Source organism: Leptosomus discolor, chromosome Z (genome assembly GCF_034619465.1).
Source record: "Leptosomus discolor isolate bLepDis1 chromosome Z, bLepDis1.hap2, whole genome shotgun sequence".
NCBI classification, from domain to species: Eukaryota; Metazoa; Chordata; class Aves; order Leptosomiformes; family Leptosomidae; genus Leptosomus; species Leptosomus discolor.
Window position 1 is genome coordinate 85,342,173 of NC_141419.1, and position 16,273 is coordinate 85,358,445.

The window sequence follows — 16,273 nt, forward strand, 5'->3', positions numbered from 1 at the left end:
CACCAACTGACCTACTGCTTCTCTTCAAGATAAGCTAAATTAATGATGATGAAACTAAGGAAGAAGTGAATTATTCAATTCTAGAAAGTATCAATGCTTATATTAGCCCAGCATTGACTAGGCCAGAAGGATCAGTCCATGTCCTTGGAGTGATTTTTCTGGGCTCCTCCCTAAGTTCTCATCAAAATCAATGGAAATTTAGCCTGGTCTTCAGTGGGTGACCTTTTGATTCTCCAGAGGTGTATAACACTTGGCATTTACTCTGTGTAGTGTCTTTCATGAGAAGGGCTCAAAATATCTCTCTACACCAAGTGTGACAATATCCTCAAAAGAAAAGTAAGCATTATCCTCATTTAATTAATCCATTGCCAAAGGCTAAAATATGAACCAAAGGAGACTGATCCTTGAAGGTACACAACTTGCTCATATTCTGGTGGAGTTGGTGGGGAGATGAACACACTGAGCACCAAACAGGATTAGCCTCCAAGACCAAGGTCAGTTTTCAGATCAGAAATTCTGGTCCAACATGCTGCTTCAAATATTTTAGATCAATGCCTTCATCCACTGCTGCATCAAGAACCAAATGACAAAAATAACATTTTAAATTAATTTGTTTGTGGTGTTGAGTATATGCATATAAGCTAGCCAATACTGAAGAGAGTTTCAGAAGCGCATAAACCGATATGGCCCCTTTCTCCTGCCAATCAACATACCACAGCAAGCAGAAAGGCTGACTAGGAAGCCACAAACTTTCACAGGACTTGCATTCCATTCCTGCAGTGGCCAGGGCTTGGCATATGTCCCTGGGGTAAGTCACTGCTCTAAGATGCTCTGCTCAACTCTGATCTATTATGATCACCTTGAAACTAATGATGAGTATATAACTATCATCAGCGTGCTGACTAAAAGCAAGTAAGAAGGAAGAGGAACTGAGTAGACATGTAAGATGTCTACTGTACCCAGAGAATTCAACAGAGTTGACACAAGACTTTGTGGAATTAAAGTTCTGTCCATTAGACTGCAAGGAAAGTACAAAGATGTAAACTCCTATCTGCCTATTCTTGTCTGACACCCACCCTTTCCCTCCTTTTTCATCACAAATCTGATTGTTTTCATTACATCCTAAGTGCTTCCAAGCTTTCTGTGCATTTGAAGCAGACCTGATGGCTTGATTGAGGCTCATAACAAACATGTCAGCAGGCCAATCCTTAAATTCGCTAAAGAATCCTGATAGATGCATTGTTATAAGAAAAGAGTGCAGCAATGGGGGAAAAGGTTATCATGGTGCAAACCAAAAGCCAAATGCCCAGAGCTACACTGAAACTCAGCATCATTTTTTTCTGCATAGCAGCTGTAAAACAGAATTAAGCTAGCATGTCATTGAAAACAGGATCTCTCCTATGGGGGATAATGCCTACCATCATCTAAGAGCAATTTGCTGCTCCATATTCAAAGAACTCCTGAGTTTCTACAATAGACAGTCTAATTGCAAACATTTGGTGTTAATGTTTGGTGACTAGAAGCACAGCAAAGACAAGGAGTATTTCAGAGCAGTATGTGTGCTTTCTTTGCTTCAGAGGCAGGATAAGACATCCATTAGAAGGTGATGAGCTAACTGCAATTTTCTTGGAAGGTTTTATGACTGAACCAGAATTTAAAGAAGTGTTATTAAATGCACCTCCAACAGTTCCAGGTGTGAGACCAAGTCACATATAAGAACTCTTGACAGAGTCAGTTTAAATTGGGGAAGTTCAAATACTGAAGCCAAACAAACAAGGCAATGAAGAGGAGAGACAACCCAGTAAGTCAACCACCAGACATAAAACTATTGAGCATGGTGCAGTATACACTGTAGGTGATTGCTATCGACTAGTTTTACTGAACCAGCCTGAACTGTCTCCAGCACAGCCTTGAGAATGTTAGTTGTGGAGAACGTGTATGAAAAAAAATCCTAAAGATGTCAGCTTGATTAATGCCAAGAAGTTTCTTCAAAACCTGATTCTCCAGTCGTCTGTTTGTGTTCTCTTTGGACACAACTTCTGCTGACAGTAAAATGCAGCTTCTGCTACAACAAAATTCAGATGTGACAATTTGCATGTTCTGCAGAATAAAAAAATTTAAAATTCAAAGTTTCTGGAATGTTTAATTTTATTTTTTTTTTTAATTGAAGCTATTCTGTCAAATCTTGTATAACTTGGTTAATGAAAGCTATTAAAATAAACACAAATATAATACATTTACATGTCGACAAACTTTATTATCTTTTTTTTTTTTTTTCACCTGAAATTCCATGAGCAGGCTACCATATTAGCACATGCTTAATAGATAGAGTTTATAAAAGAAAAGAACTCATGCAAATCTTTTGACAGAGTACTTTCCTTGACTGTTAGTTAGGTATTCCTTAGTGCATGCGCCAACCAACTGCTGCTGTTATAAACCTATAAACAACCCAACCCATAAAAATTCACACTAGCTTCTAGTTACATATTGTTACTTACTATTTACTTTATTACATTAGACATCGCCCATGCTCCAGGTATTTTACAGCTCTTAGGACAGTTAATGCAATTTAAATATATATAGTGACGGTACTGAGTTCTCATTCAGGAAAGGAATTGTAATCTATCAGAAAAAAAGCTAATTACAGTTTAGCCCATTGATTTATTTCTCCCCAAGCCTCCCCTCCCAATTTTTTGTAAGTATTACAAACCTTAGGTTGTAATTTTGATATATGCTGCTAGATAGATTAAATACCAACTAATTCCCATATAAAACTGGGTAGTTTGATCAATACAGCTAAAAGCTTCATTCCTCACATATGTATTTCTCAGCTTTAGAACTATCAATTTTAATCTCATGTGTTGGGATTAGATAATAATCAGGCCAGGAATTCAGCTCCATAGAATTCAACAAAACCTCCCATTTAAATGCTTTAGCCGGAAAAGCACAGCTGATCCCTCTTTGGCATAAGAACATGGACTAGATAACCTCACCAGGTTCTGTCTAAGGCTATATCCTGCTCTTCTATCACCTCCCTCTTGCCTTCCTCCCTCTCCCTCTGCTCCCTTCTCTAGGAAGTAACCTCCTTGAAACAGACGTGAGAGAAAAAAACCAAAATGAGTTAGAAAAGGCAATTTCTGAGATTATTTGTTTTCCAGGCTAGAAACACAAGAGAAGACAGTGGAAAACCACTAAGAAGGTTTGCCCTCACGTTGTGCAAAGAACTGAGCAAATCTGTTTTGCCCTTCCTGTACGATACAAATGGATTTCTCGACGAGTGAGTCATTTCATTTCCCAGATAGCCCCTATGTCCTTCTTATGAAAGAGGGCAAAACAGAGAAGGGAAAAAACAATAAATAAAAATCACTTGGATTCAGCAGCGATGGGTGTGATGTGGGAACCTGATTAGAATGTCATAATGTAGCCCTGATATAGAAAGCTAAATAGAATAGAGTAAGCAGCCTGCAAAGCTTTTGTTTTCAAATAACATTTATTGTCACCCTAAAAAATAAAGGGAGGAGGAAAAAAAAGAAAAAGAAAAAAGCAACCAAGCAACAGAGCTGGTGCTGGATCTCCAAAAGATTTTCTACAATAACATTGAAGAAGGTCATGTGAAGAAGAGGGGAAACTGGAGTCCTTTCCCTCCACAGAGGAAAATAAATGGGTGACACTATGCTAATGAAGACAATTCACTCCCAGGATGAGTCATTCAGTGGCAGCGAGGTCTCTGTCCTGCCTGTTGATTCATATTCTTTCTCCCCCTAGCATCAAGAAGTCGTCTTAAAAGGGTTGGCTGGGTGACCTACCCACTAACAAGTTTGGGTTTGATTTTGTTATTTATTTGGTATTAGCATAGTGTCACCCCCAGGAGATTTTCCCTTCAGTGATGGAATATCCTCTGGGTTATCTTCTGTGGGGTGGGATGGAGCAAAGCTTGAAGCAAGACATGATGCCAGAAGAACTACAGCAGAAACAAGACATGAGCAGGCAGCATGTCTGTTGGTGGGAAGGTCAGCTTGGCCTCCACCTCTGAGTGCAAAAACTAAGACAGGATTTTTTTTTGCCTTGAAATCTCATTGCCACTGTATGAATAATTCCTAACAGTTCTATTTCTCTCCTCTGCTTTGACACACAGGAGCTGTAAAACAGATCAGCCCCTCGGATGTGAGAGCTCAGATCTCAACTAGCACAGCGGTGGGATAAGGGTCCAATTATGCAATGCTTCCTTGAGCAAAATTGTTTAAAAATCAAAATAGAACAAAGGTGTCCACAACAGTGGTTGTAACAAGAGTATCAGCTGCACAAGGACTCTGCATCTGATCCAATTGACTGCAGTGGAAAAAATTATAAACATTGTCCTTCAGAATTAGAGCACTTTATTTTCATTTAATGACAACTATGATGGTCTTTTTAAGCAGCAAGCAAAAATTAAAGTACTATTTTTAAGTGTATAGTTTTTAAATGTATCACTTTATGGAGATATTACTAACCAGATAGCTAGTGTAAACTGTCATATTTCTAGTGACTGAAGGCAGCTGAATCAATACTTCAAACTAGGTTCAATATTTGAATGCGGCAGTAAGGAAGGTGGTGTAATCCACTGTTATAGATTAGATGGCACGTCAATCCTAAATTGCACATTACAGAAGAACCTTTAGTTAGAGACACTCTTCCCTAAAGATAGCTGTTTTTTTTCTGAACGGTAAATATTCTTTGTATTAAGACATTTAGTCAGTTTTCCCTGGTGTCGTACAACGCAGAATTTGTCTCCTGCATCTATCACATTGCCAATACACTCAATAAAACATCAAATTAATTATCAAAAAGTATTTAAGTTCAAAATCTTTGATTGCCCATAATGAGATGTCCAATGATGCTAATCACAGAAAAATGTCTGTTTAGAACTAATTATCAGAAACACGTTTCAATGTGAAATAAGCAATGATCAGTATGACAAGAATAATAGAAAAAAAGCAATTGCACATATATTAAGCAAGGGCTCTCGTATATTAAATATTCATTTTATGTTTCACATTAACACCTATAACTTAGTATATAAATTTTAATGCTTATTAGGGATTTCTTAATTTTCAGCGATGATCTTTTGAAAGGAAGACACACACCTATTTAGAAAATTCTTTGAAAAGGTGACTTTCAGTTCCATAATTTGGAAGAATACTTTTTCTCCAAGTTGTAAGAACATTGATAAAAAGACATCACTCTTCATTCACGTTTTACTCCTTTTAGTTTAAAAAGGTTTTTTTCTATGAACCAGGGCCCTGATTCTATTCTCCATGAAATTAAAGGCAAAACTCTCATTCTCTTCAACAGAAGCACAAGAGGGACTCAAATTCGTGATCTACCCTCTCTCTCAACCAGTTACAACCAACTTTTCCCTGTCTGGACAGGCTGATGTTACATTGCTTGGACAGAGAGCTGAGGGACAAAGAGGCATCCAGACTAATGTGAGGCAGTTTCCTACCTTTTGCTATAACAGTGAGAGTCCTGAGCAACTAAACAAAAGCTGAGCTGAGCTACACCAGGTTTACCAAGTCTCAGTGGCAGCAGTACTTGGATCTGATATGAAGCTACTGCAGAAGGCAGATCACTTGTGATGGGCAAAGACTAAGTGAGCTTTGGAAAGTTCCCTCCTCCCTCTTGTTTGAATAGTGGAGGGTGTGCTCACCTGCAGCTGCTGCAGTGGGAACCCAAGGATTGTACGCCCTTATATCATCATTAGCCTGAAAAAACATGGGATCCGCACTCCAATTTACCTGTAAGAACTGGATAGATGGCTTTGTTGAAGGCAGCTATATCCTGGCAGCCCTGCTGCAGCAGCAATGAGGGGTATCTTGAACTCAAATTGGATCAGCAGATCTGCTCTTTGTGAAGGTGTGGGATGCAAGAGGGCCAAGCAACTCTTACAGAAAAGTGAATTTTTTGTTTGGATAGGGATTGCTTGAGAAGGGCACATTGTGTTCCTGTTAAATATACAAGTCTGTCCCCTTTATGGGTAGCTGCATCATGTCTCCACAAGTTCCCTCACCCACAGCTTTGGGTGGGCTCCTGGGCCCCTGTCCTACATCTCTGTGAAGAGTTACTGGGTGCTGGTCTCACAGCTGACACACTCCACTGCAGAGGCAGCTCCTGTGGGAAACGCAACTACTCTCAAGTCAGTGACAGGGCTCCTATTTGTTTAAAAAGGAGGAAAGCATTTCATATTAAGCTCTAGTAGTATTTTTCTGTACAAGTAAATTTCTTGTCCCCACTTTCCATCTCAAGGAGTCCCAGAGAGTTTTGAGGAAAGGTGCAGTGACTGCCCTGGTAGAAATGCTTGCATAAAGTCCTGGTTTAAAATCACTTAGTGATGTTTGCTAGGCCAAATGGGACATCAAGGTGAAAAGCATGAGACTCTGTCTAGAATCAGTATATTAGTTCTTTTACTCATCTCTCCTTGGTATTCTTTTTCTAATTTACTATTTATTTAAATAATATTACAACTCTGAAGGAGCAGATTGCTAGGAATTCTGCAAGTAGGTGCACAAACGGTGGAACTAATGAACATTAATTTTCCCAGTCTTCCTCCCCGTTTAGATTCTCTAGTGTCAAAATATATGTTTAATCTCAACTGAGGCTTCTCATTCAGTGGGAATTAGCCTTTTCCTCCTCTAACCACAGTCCTATTTTAATTAAATTTGTAGGAACTGAATATCCTTGAGAGGGCTTATTCCAGACAAAAGAAGGGGGGGGGGGGAAGTGCAACATGGCCACTCAGTTCAAAAGTTAGAAAAAAGGCAAGAATGGAAAACAGAGCTACAATACAAACATTTAAAACCTGTGTTCTCAGAAATTGAGGCTTAAGAAAGAATCAAAAAGTATTCTGGTGATTTCAAATATGTAGGTTCTTGACCTACTTACTACTAATATTGTCTCTCATTTTATTCACTTGATTTAAAAAAATACTAGAGAAAACAAATATATTAAAACCATGGGCAACAAAAATGGATGACAAGTTCAAACAAAAAAATCTGGTTACACTGGTTGACTGGTTAAACTGCATGCATTGCCAGCTCCTGAATCCTGACTCTGAAGCCTTCTATGTCATATACCCTCCCTTGTGTACTTGTCCATCTCTTTTGTTATCCTACGCACTGACCTTCTAGGTCCAGCGTAATTTCTAAACACTTTTGAAGCTCTTGAGCCTTGGTCGCAAACACTGGCTCTATTATAGGTAACCATGGGTATTCCTGACCTCTAGTTGTGGAACACTAGGAAGTAGCACCAGGAGTGCAGACACAGAGCAACAGGAAAAGTCAAGTCATTACTAAAGCAAGGAAGTCTGAGTCCTGCCTAGGATGAAAAAGACTCTGTATGCCTAAGATGGAAATCCAGCTTCTTTCAAGACAGAAGAGCCTCTGGCCATACACAGCGAGTTCAAAGTGGTATGCACAGACTTGCCATGCCAAACGGGGTTTAACTTGTGGAGGGAAGCTTAAATCCCAGTTTCAGTGGGGACATGTTGGGCAAGGATTGAGCCCACAGTTTTGTTTCTTTCACATCAAATTGGAAGCAAAAAACATTGATTCTAATGCAGCACACGGACAAATAAAAATTACCTGTACTTGTCTTCTCGCCATAAAACTCCTCAAGTAAAACACTATTTTCCTGTGCAATGTAACAAAAATGACAGCTGCCTCAAAAGTTATTTTTGTCACGTTTTGTGACACCTCTGGTCTGCTCAATTATTCAGTGCCCCAAGGGACTGAGCTTAGTCTGGTCTTGTTCAAAAGCTCGTGGTCTGAGCTGCTGATCTAGAGAAGACTCTTTTATTCACAGGTAGATGAACAGCAAAGTTTCTGTTGAGACAGAGGCCACCTAGTGCCAAAAAGGTATGATATTCTGCAAGATGGACACCCTACTACCAGGATGAGATCTCCCAGATAATGTGGGAAGAAGAGCAGCTAAAAATAAAAAAATAAAGGAAAAGGTGATTTTAGACCCTTCTATTGCAACAAAATTACTCATTTTGATTCAGACAGAAATCGAAATTATTGATTTAGTTTCAGGTTACCCTCTAATTTTAGCCTTTTTTTAAAGAAAAAAGAAAAAGAACCTTTCTGAAAAAGAAAATTATAAACTTAACTTTTTAAAAAGGGAGAAAACAATCATTTTGTCACCTTCAAAGTACAGCCTTTTATCACATTACATATCTTGTTACAATCCGAAATAACCATCAAACTTAACCCAAATTATTTAAAGCCCCACACGCTTCTTGTTGAGCTAAAGGTTTTATAAAAATGTCCAGTTCGGCCCATAAATCACTGGGCATGGGAAAATAAGGTGAAAAATCTTGGACTTATCACAATTTTTTTGTAAATAACATGAGGAAATTTATTGTTTATCATATGTTAACTTGTCCAGCAATCTGGCTCATTCTGAAACACCACCATGCGAACATACTCGCAGTCCCTGAGCAGTTCAAAATTTGAGTCCGAGATACAAAATCAGAAGATAAACAGGAAGAAAAACAATGAGACAATGCCAGAAGTGCACATTATGTATAAAACATATCCCTTCTCATGCTGCTGTAAATTTTGTCTCTATAAAAAAAAAAAAAAAAGGCTTCAAAGGCTTCAGAGTAGACATTATCTCTTACTGAATGCTTACAGAGTCAAAAGCAGAACAGATCACAACACCTAAGCAATACAAATAGTTTCAACTTTTGCCAATGAGACCTTTGAAAATATGTCTCTTTCTAGATTTTGCAAATTCTGGAAAACACACAAATAATTGTGCATCATAATAGCAAATGTTCACACCAGCCAGTCTTCTTACTCCACCATCCCTTAAATGCTACAAAGAGAGTAGCCTTTCTGTGTTGAGCATCTAACTGTTGTGTTCTGCAGATGCTGCAGGGACCTTTAGTTCTTCATCTCAGTTGTCCATCACATTTAAGTCATGTTGCTGCACTAGAAAATATGAAACCCTAAATATGCACTTTAATGTAAAAATGACATTCCTCTTTAAGGGAAAACTAAGCTGCTTTACAGTTTGCCAGAATGACCATATTGCTAGGTGGGGCAGAACAGATGAAGGTCAAAAATTTGCTCAGGGCTAGGACGGCTGATGTACCTAAGCATCTGTAGCCAGCAGCACAGTAGGCAGCGGCTAACACAATGACCAGGCACAGGATAGACACAGAACATGTAATTTCACACATTTGTTTTTCATATGTTAAAGAACTTCTCTAGACAACTTATTAACTCATTGCTTTTGTTAGTTATGCTATATTCTTGTAAGCAAGTGACAGAAATGCACTTCAAGTTCTTCTAAAAAGGCAGGGGTTTTCACCTATGCCTTTCTCTTTTTTTTTTTTTTTTTTTTTTTTGGTCCATGCAACTGCTATCAGAGGTGAGCAGCAAATTTCTAATCAACACATTTAATCACACTCTCTCTTCACAGAGGCCACTGTAGTGCTCACATAATCTCATTTGTCTGGGTTCCTGGAAATTACTTGGAAAAACAACGGTGTGCAGCTGCAGAAGTGCTGCAAAGTGAATAGGGAAAACAGGTGCTCCAGCCCCTTCCTCAACTCCAGCATTTCTCCCTCAATTTAGAAAATGCAGACGATCCAATTAGCAACATTGAATAGGGTTTCCAGAGCTATTGATGGGGCTCTGCATGAAGCACTTCACCCAGCTAGAGAAACAACATATCTAACCCAAAATACAACACATACTACTAACACATTTATATTATATTGGCTAACTGGTATTGGAGAGACTAAAGTCATCATCACCATTGCTTAGCATTTGTCATGTGTCATGTGGGCACATCAAATACGTGTTGGAGGTTTCAATGGGCAAAAGTGATGGCAACTTAAAGGGACACCGACTGTTCAATTTATCTCATTAACTTCAGTCTCTTAAGCAACCTGTCCTTCAGAAATGCTTCAAGAGATTTCATTGACTGAGATTGAAGGAGAATAGTTCCCAACTTGTCACCTCAGCTGGAGTGAATCAGAGACTAGCAAAAACAGAAGACTGCATCACCGTCTCTCTTCACAGCTGTACTTCTGGCTAGTTTTGAACAAACTTTCCTTCACCTCACTTCTCTACTATTCCTCTCTGCTCCTTCCCCAGATTGAAAAGATCCCAAAGGCAAAGCACATGTCTGCACATTTGTGAGACACTAAACCCTGTAGGGTCCTGACTTTCACTGGGGCCTGCAGCAATTACTGATGCATAACTTTACAATCTGAATTACTACATCACCAGCAGAACTCATTTTGACAAGGCAAGAGGACACATTAAATAAAACCACCCTCCGAATTAGATGATTCTAATGGAAGTACAACCTTCTACATCTGAGTAGAATATTAATGTAGAATTGGAAACAGCATCTTAGTATTAGGAGCCTAGTCCCTAAGTTCACTATATATTGAATGAACAGAGATTGGCATAGCCAGATGGCAATTCAGATCCTAGGTAGGCTGAATTGACCCCTGGAAGTGTCTGTGAATATTAACAGTTCCCCTTAATGATTTGGAAAGCACGTCTTAATTTACACTGAAGCCTCTAGTGCATATCTTTCCTTTCCCACCTGCCTTACAAAATGTTACACAGAAGACATCAAAGCAGAAAATCCCCCCAAAAAACTCTTAAAGATTTGCTTTCATTATCTTTTTTTTTTGGAGCTGGCTATGCAAAAGATTGCCTCAACCCATTTAGTCTCACTTTCTGGACTAAAACACAACAGCAATCTAAAATTTTATAATTCTAGATTTCAAGTAATAGATCAAAAAGCATTTAGGTGCCATGTTGTAAAACAAAAGGACAAATTCTGTGTCCATTGACACAAATATCAAAAGTCTCATTCTTTTGCAGATTTTAGCTTTAAGTGGTAGGGCCCTCACAGCAGTATTGTCGGAATTGGTACTACTGTAAATGATGGGGGAGAGAAAAAAAAAAATGAAAAGAAGTTGCCCTTATACCAATATATCCTTTTTTCCTGTTTCCACAGAGCATAACAGTTGAAGAGGGGAATCCTGGACATAGGCCTATTCATATGAACAGCTGCTCCTGCTAATTACCTGTCGGTTTCTAAACTCCTCATTGGAAGGCAAGGGAACAGCATTCCCACCACTGGAACTATTAAAAGATCATCTGCTTCTATCATCAGACCAGAAATGGAGACTCTTCTCACCAGGATGCTTAGTAAGGAAATTTAATAGGAACTGTAGCGGACAAGGATCCATTTATACCAAACTCTGCCACAGTATTTCTGCCCAAGACCTTTTCTATTCCCATCTGCTATGGTGGGAGACTGCTCTGAGAGTAGCATGCCCGAGCTTCAAATAGGGGCTGCACATTCATGGTTAGCATAGGAAGGCAACAAGGCAGGAGTATATATGGATGACCAGAGACACCAAAAACAAGACGGGAGCAAAACTCTCAAAAAGAGAGGAACACTGTCCTCAGTTGGAAATTCACTCTGAGATCTTTTTCACTAGCCCCTTCATGTGGGTTTCAGTCTAGGAATGAAAATCCCAGGCTACGGGCTTTCACGGGCCATTCACAGTTGTTTGAAGCCTCTGCTGTAACTGTTTTTAGGTGCCAGGTATCCAGGGAGATAAGAGTGGAAGCAGAAGCAAAATATAACTCACAAGACCAGTAACATCTGAAAAACTTTAAGAACAGAATCTATTAGGGCCAAATAGATTTTTTCCCTGGAAGACTGTCATCAAACCATGAAGGGAGCTGTTCAGATCTTCCAAAAAAAAAAATCTTGGGTAGGTACAAAAGTGGGATCTGGATCCAAACCCACTGGAGGTAATAGAAGGATTCCTGCTGACATCAGTGAGTTTTGGACCAGGCTGGCAGCTGCCTACCAGGCATTTGAACCAACAATTTATTAAGATCCTATGTTAGGAAACAATTTAATGCATCCACAAAAGTCAGAGGATTTTAAGGATACCTCAGTCATCTTCCGGCTTAGACTTTAACGTATATCCAGTCTCATCCAGTTTATGTGAAGAGCAGACATTATGAAAAATGTAATCAGCTCAGTAAAAGCCTAGTATTAGCCACTGCAAAAAGCCCACAACACTTTTGTTCATTATCAGCGTGTGATATCAAATTCAACAGAGGAAAGTGTTGGTGGACACTATACAGTATGGATTTTTCATGCTGCCAACAATTAATTTTTCCCACAAATGAAACACCTTTCATATTATTTTGTCAGGGAAATACAAACTTGCCATCAGTAGTGTCTTTTGGCAGTGTAATTCATACATACTTTTTACCCATCTGTTAGCATTAAGGGTTTCTGTTGTTTTGGTGGTTTTTTTATATATCCTTCTCCAATTCTCCTTGAAAATTGAAAGGGATTAGGTTAGGATTAGGTTAGTGTTTTAAGCGAAAAGTTACAAAGATGGATGAAGATGCTTTCAAAGAGATAATACACTGAAGATTCCTCGCTACCAGTTGTCCCCAGGTGGAAGGATTTTCCATATTTTTTAAAAAATTCTATACAGTTTATAATCATTTTTTGCTTCTTCTGTCAAAGTAAACCAGCCGAGGTATCACTTAGCTTCATTTCCTGAGACTTGACCAAGGGTCAGCAATTACCTTGAACTGATGTCTGACATTAGCAAATAGACAATCTCCTCTTGTTTCCCACTTGGTGAATCAGCAGTCCCCATGCTAATCGTGTCGACAGATTTTGCTAAAGCAGAGGAAGGGGAATTCCAGGTTGACAAATAGGTCCCTGGAGAAATGCACCTGTCAGTTACAGGAGAGCCTACATGGCACAGCAGAGGCAAAAGCAACAGGACGTATCCGTGCCACTGAAAGGATATTCACAGGGTCATGGCGAGAGCGATCTACGCTGATGCACACAGGTCACCGGGGCAGCATGCAACCAATAGGTATTATCCACCACAGACCTCAGAAAGAAAAACCAAAGCAATGCATCATTTAAAAGCACAGCAGTGCAGAAACAAGAGATGCACTGGTCAGCTGGCCTTTTGCTCCTTTTGTTGTTTCTTGCTGTATTGCTATCCAACACCTATATACCATCAACATCAGCTCCCTGTTACCCAAAAATGTCCCTCCACCCAGTTGTCCCAGAGAAAAAAATAAACCTTCTAAAACTTGCTACCCTTCTACACAGTTTCTTTTAGAAACATTTCAGAAAAAAAGGCCCCCTATTTTTTTTTCCCACTTTCTTTCTAGATAGGGTCATCACTTTCCCTCTCATAGCGAACATAAACCAACCCTTGGGCCATATCCTGAACCAGAACCAAATGCAGCTTTTGAGGTTTGAGTCTTGCAAATATGACATCTGTAACTGCTACACCATTCAACAGGGGAAGAAAAAAATAGACACAAAGACCACCTTTGTGACCTGTTGCTGGAAAGGTTTTTAAAAGGAGTAGGACAGATGGAAAAAAAGTCAGGAGATGTGGGATGGGAAGCAAGTGTCTGGGTCATGGCTTGAAGTCTCTCTTTTCTCTTTCTCCCTGCTCTCAGTAACCTCCTTTCTCTCTGTCACACCAAGGCAAGCTGGGGACCTGGCTGCACTCTGAGACAATTTCATCCCACATTGGGAGCTACAGCACTGAAGGTACAAAATGCCTCTTTCTACTCAGAAATCTCCATTAGCTCCACACTTCTGTTGCAGCTCTGGTTGCTGCAGCAGTTAGCTTGGGAAAATGAGTACCATCATGAGTTGGGGAGATCACCTCACTGACATCTACTCCTCCCCACAGAGCAGAGCCAAGTCTGTACAGTCCTACAACCAGGATGTGGCAGGACAAGACAGAGTGAAAGACAAAATTAGTAGCACCAATATTGCTATTATCACATGAGGATAGGCTCCAAATCCTTTTGAATTACTAGACCACACTGGGATCAGCCTTCTCAAACAAGTCATGGAAAAGCAGGGAATATACTTCTCCCTAGCTGTCAAATTGTGCTCTTCTCTGAAGCAAAATGTAATTTTTGCTTTCAAAGAAGTGAAAAAGAAATTTAATGGAAAGCTAGAATTTCTGTTTTAATAATGAAATGTACATCAATCCAGTTTTACTCATCAAGAACAGAGAGGCTTTAATAGTGCCCTGAATTTCCAGTATTCAGGCGGCCACCGATGCCCAAATTAGCTCTGTTTCACAGCTGTTATTAGTAGTGCTTTGTGCCTGCTTCACAACTAACAAAACAGTTTTATATTAACACAGGGACCTAAATAGATTTGTCCATTAAATGCTAGTACATTAGACCCAAGGTGTCCCTTACAAGTATCCCAGTGGAGTTTTCTAAACAATCTTGGCTAGAGCAACCTTGGAAGGCAAGTTTACTGAGAAACATCGCTATTACTAATAACCCTTCCAGGGCTGAATCCATGGTTTAACGCAGAGGTGTTCTGGAAGTGTGACTAAAGCTATGCCATCCTAGTGGGAGAGGGAAAAATAAACTGTTAGAAATAACATAAAGAAAAAAAATCCCATCAGAGAATGATGTGATCAAAGATTTAGATTCAAAATCCATTACATTAAGTTGGCTCTTTCCCCCCCCCCTGCATTGACAATGCTATTACAAGAGCAACAGATCAAAATAAGATTTTTATCTCTAGAGGTGAGAAGACTTGTTAATTTCTTGGTGGGCTGGGCAAAGCAATGAGATTCATATTGTTGTAATTATTAATTTCTTCAGTAAAGTGTTAAATCTCCAGGTACTTTACCTATTGGCTATCTATCTTTTTTTTTTTTTTTTTTTTTTTTTTTTGTATTTCCAGCAAAGCTATTTAATGTCTCATCTTCTCAGAGGAAAGAAATCTGAATGGAATTAAGGATGCATGATCACAGCTAGAAAAATGAGCAGAGACAGGAAGAGGGACAGAGAGAAAAAATGAAAGCTCTGATAGTTTAGACTGCCCGGGAACACCAGTGGAAAAATGTTAATTTGTCCTTATTTAGCTAGATTCTGATGATCAAAGCTGTTTTTCACCACTTTGTTTGTGCCAATGAGTAGCTACTGGCTGTATTAGACCAAAAATACTCTCTAGAAAAGGAGACTCTTGTATTGTATTTATCTAGAAGTATCACACACACGCAAACATACCCAGTCTGAATACAAACACACATGTATATAATTTCTGCCCACAATTCTTTTCTGAAAAGCAACCACCAGGAGCTTTGATTCCTGCTAAGTTGCACTGCACTCAAAGACTGTGTGACCCCAGTCCTTCTCTTCCTGAGACAGCTGTACTGTTACAGCCAGGGAGTGTACGTTGGACAGAGAAAAGAAAGCTTGGCAGAGGATCACTTGCTGGAGGTCACTATGACTGCCTTTCACTACTTTTCACTCCAGTGAACAAGCCTGATCTTTTTTCCCTGACTGTGCTGTGGCCCATTATGGAAGGATAGGGCCATTATGAAAAGTTCGGGACCAGTAGAAACAGTTCTTTGGGAAGCCGGCTGGGCAAGAGGACTATGCTGCAACAATGCCTGTGCCCACCATCTCCTGGACATGTGCAAGAGAGGGGCCACCAGGGAGGTGAATCCAGATTTCCTTCATGCAAAGCCAGTGCCAGGCTAGAGAGAGTGAAGTTATCCCACTCAAGAGTAATCTGATACTTTTAGCAAATATATACTAAAAAAATCTTTAAGTCCCAATTAAAGAATTTGTTCAGCCCCAAAATTTGTCTGTTGAAAATACCAAGATGATTGTGTTGTGGTTCAAGCCAAAAAGTTTTGCTTTTACTCTTTTCTTTTTATTTTTTTTTCTTTCTTCTTTTTGCTTGCTCTGTGCTATTCATAAGGCATTACCACATAGAGACAGGTTGCAAGGGGCCCAAATGTAGTGATAGTTTCCATATCACTGCCTGAGACTAGGAGAGGCCAAGGGGAAATGTACTTCATACTGAGCTTAATATTTTCAAGGAACAATGCCCGTTACAAAACCACAGTGCCTCTGGGCCCCAAACTCTCCTTTTATTAAGAACCAGTCAATGCAGCTCCACCTTGGGAAAAATCAGTCTCTAAGCCTCAGCTATAAGTCTTTCTCAGAAAAGGCAGTTCCTGCCATGCCTTTCTGGTTCCCTCCTTTGCCCTCACTGCAGCAGACCATCCTGGTCTGCTGGAAAAGGAAGGCTAATTAAAAACAGAGAGGGAAAAGAAACTGTGGGGGGAGTGGAGGGAAAGGAAAAAGAAAAAAGGTAAATTCAAGCACATATTAAAGAACATTTCTGCCTTGCTGTTCCTAGGAGGGATCTC

The 16,273-nt window shown here is 39.6% G+C and overlaps 1 protein-coding gene across 50 annotated transcripts in view; it reads right to left on the reverse strand.

Moving 5' to 3' along the window:
- Positions 1 to 16,273, reverse strand: part of CELF4 (CUGBP Elav-like family member 4) — a 694,695-nt gene that overhangs the window by 539,724 nt on the left and 138,698 nt on the right. The window lies entirely within an intron of this gene.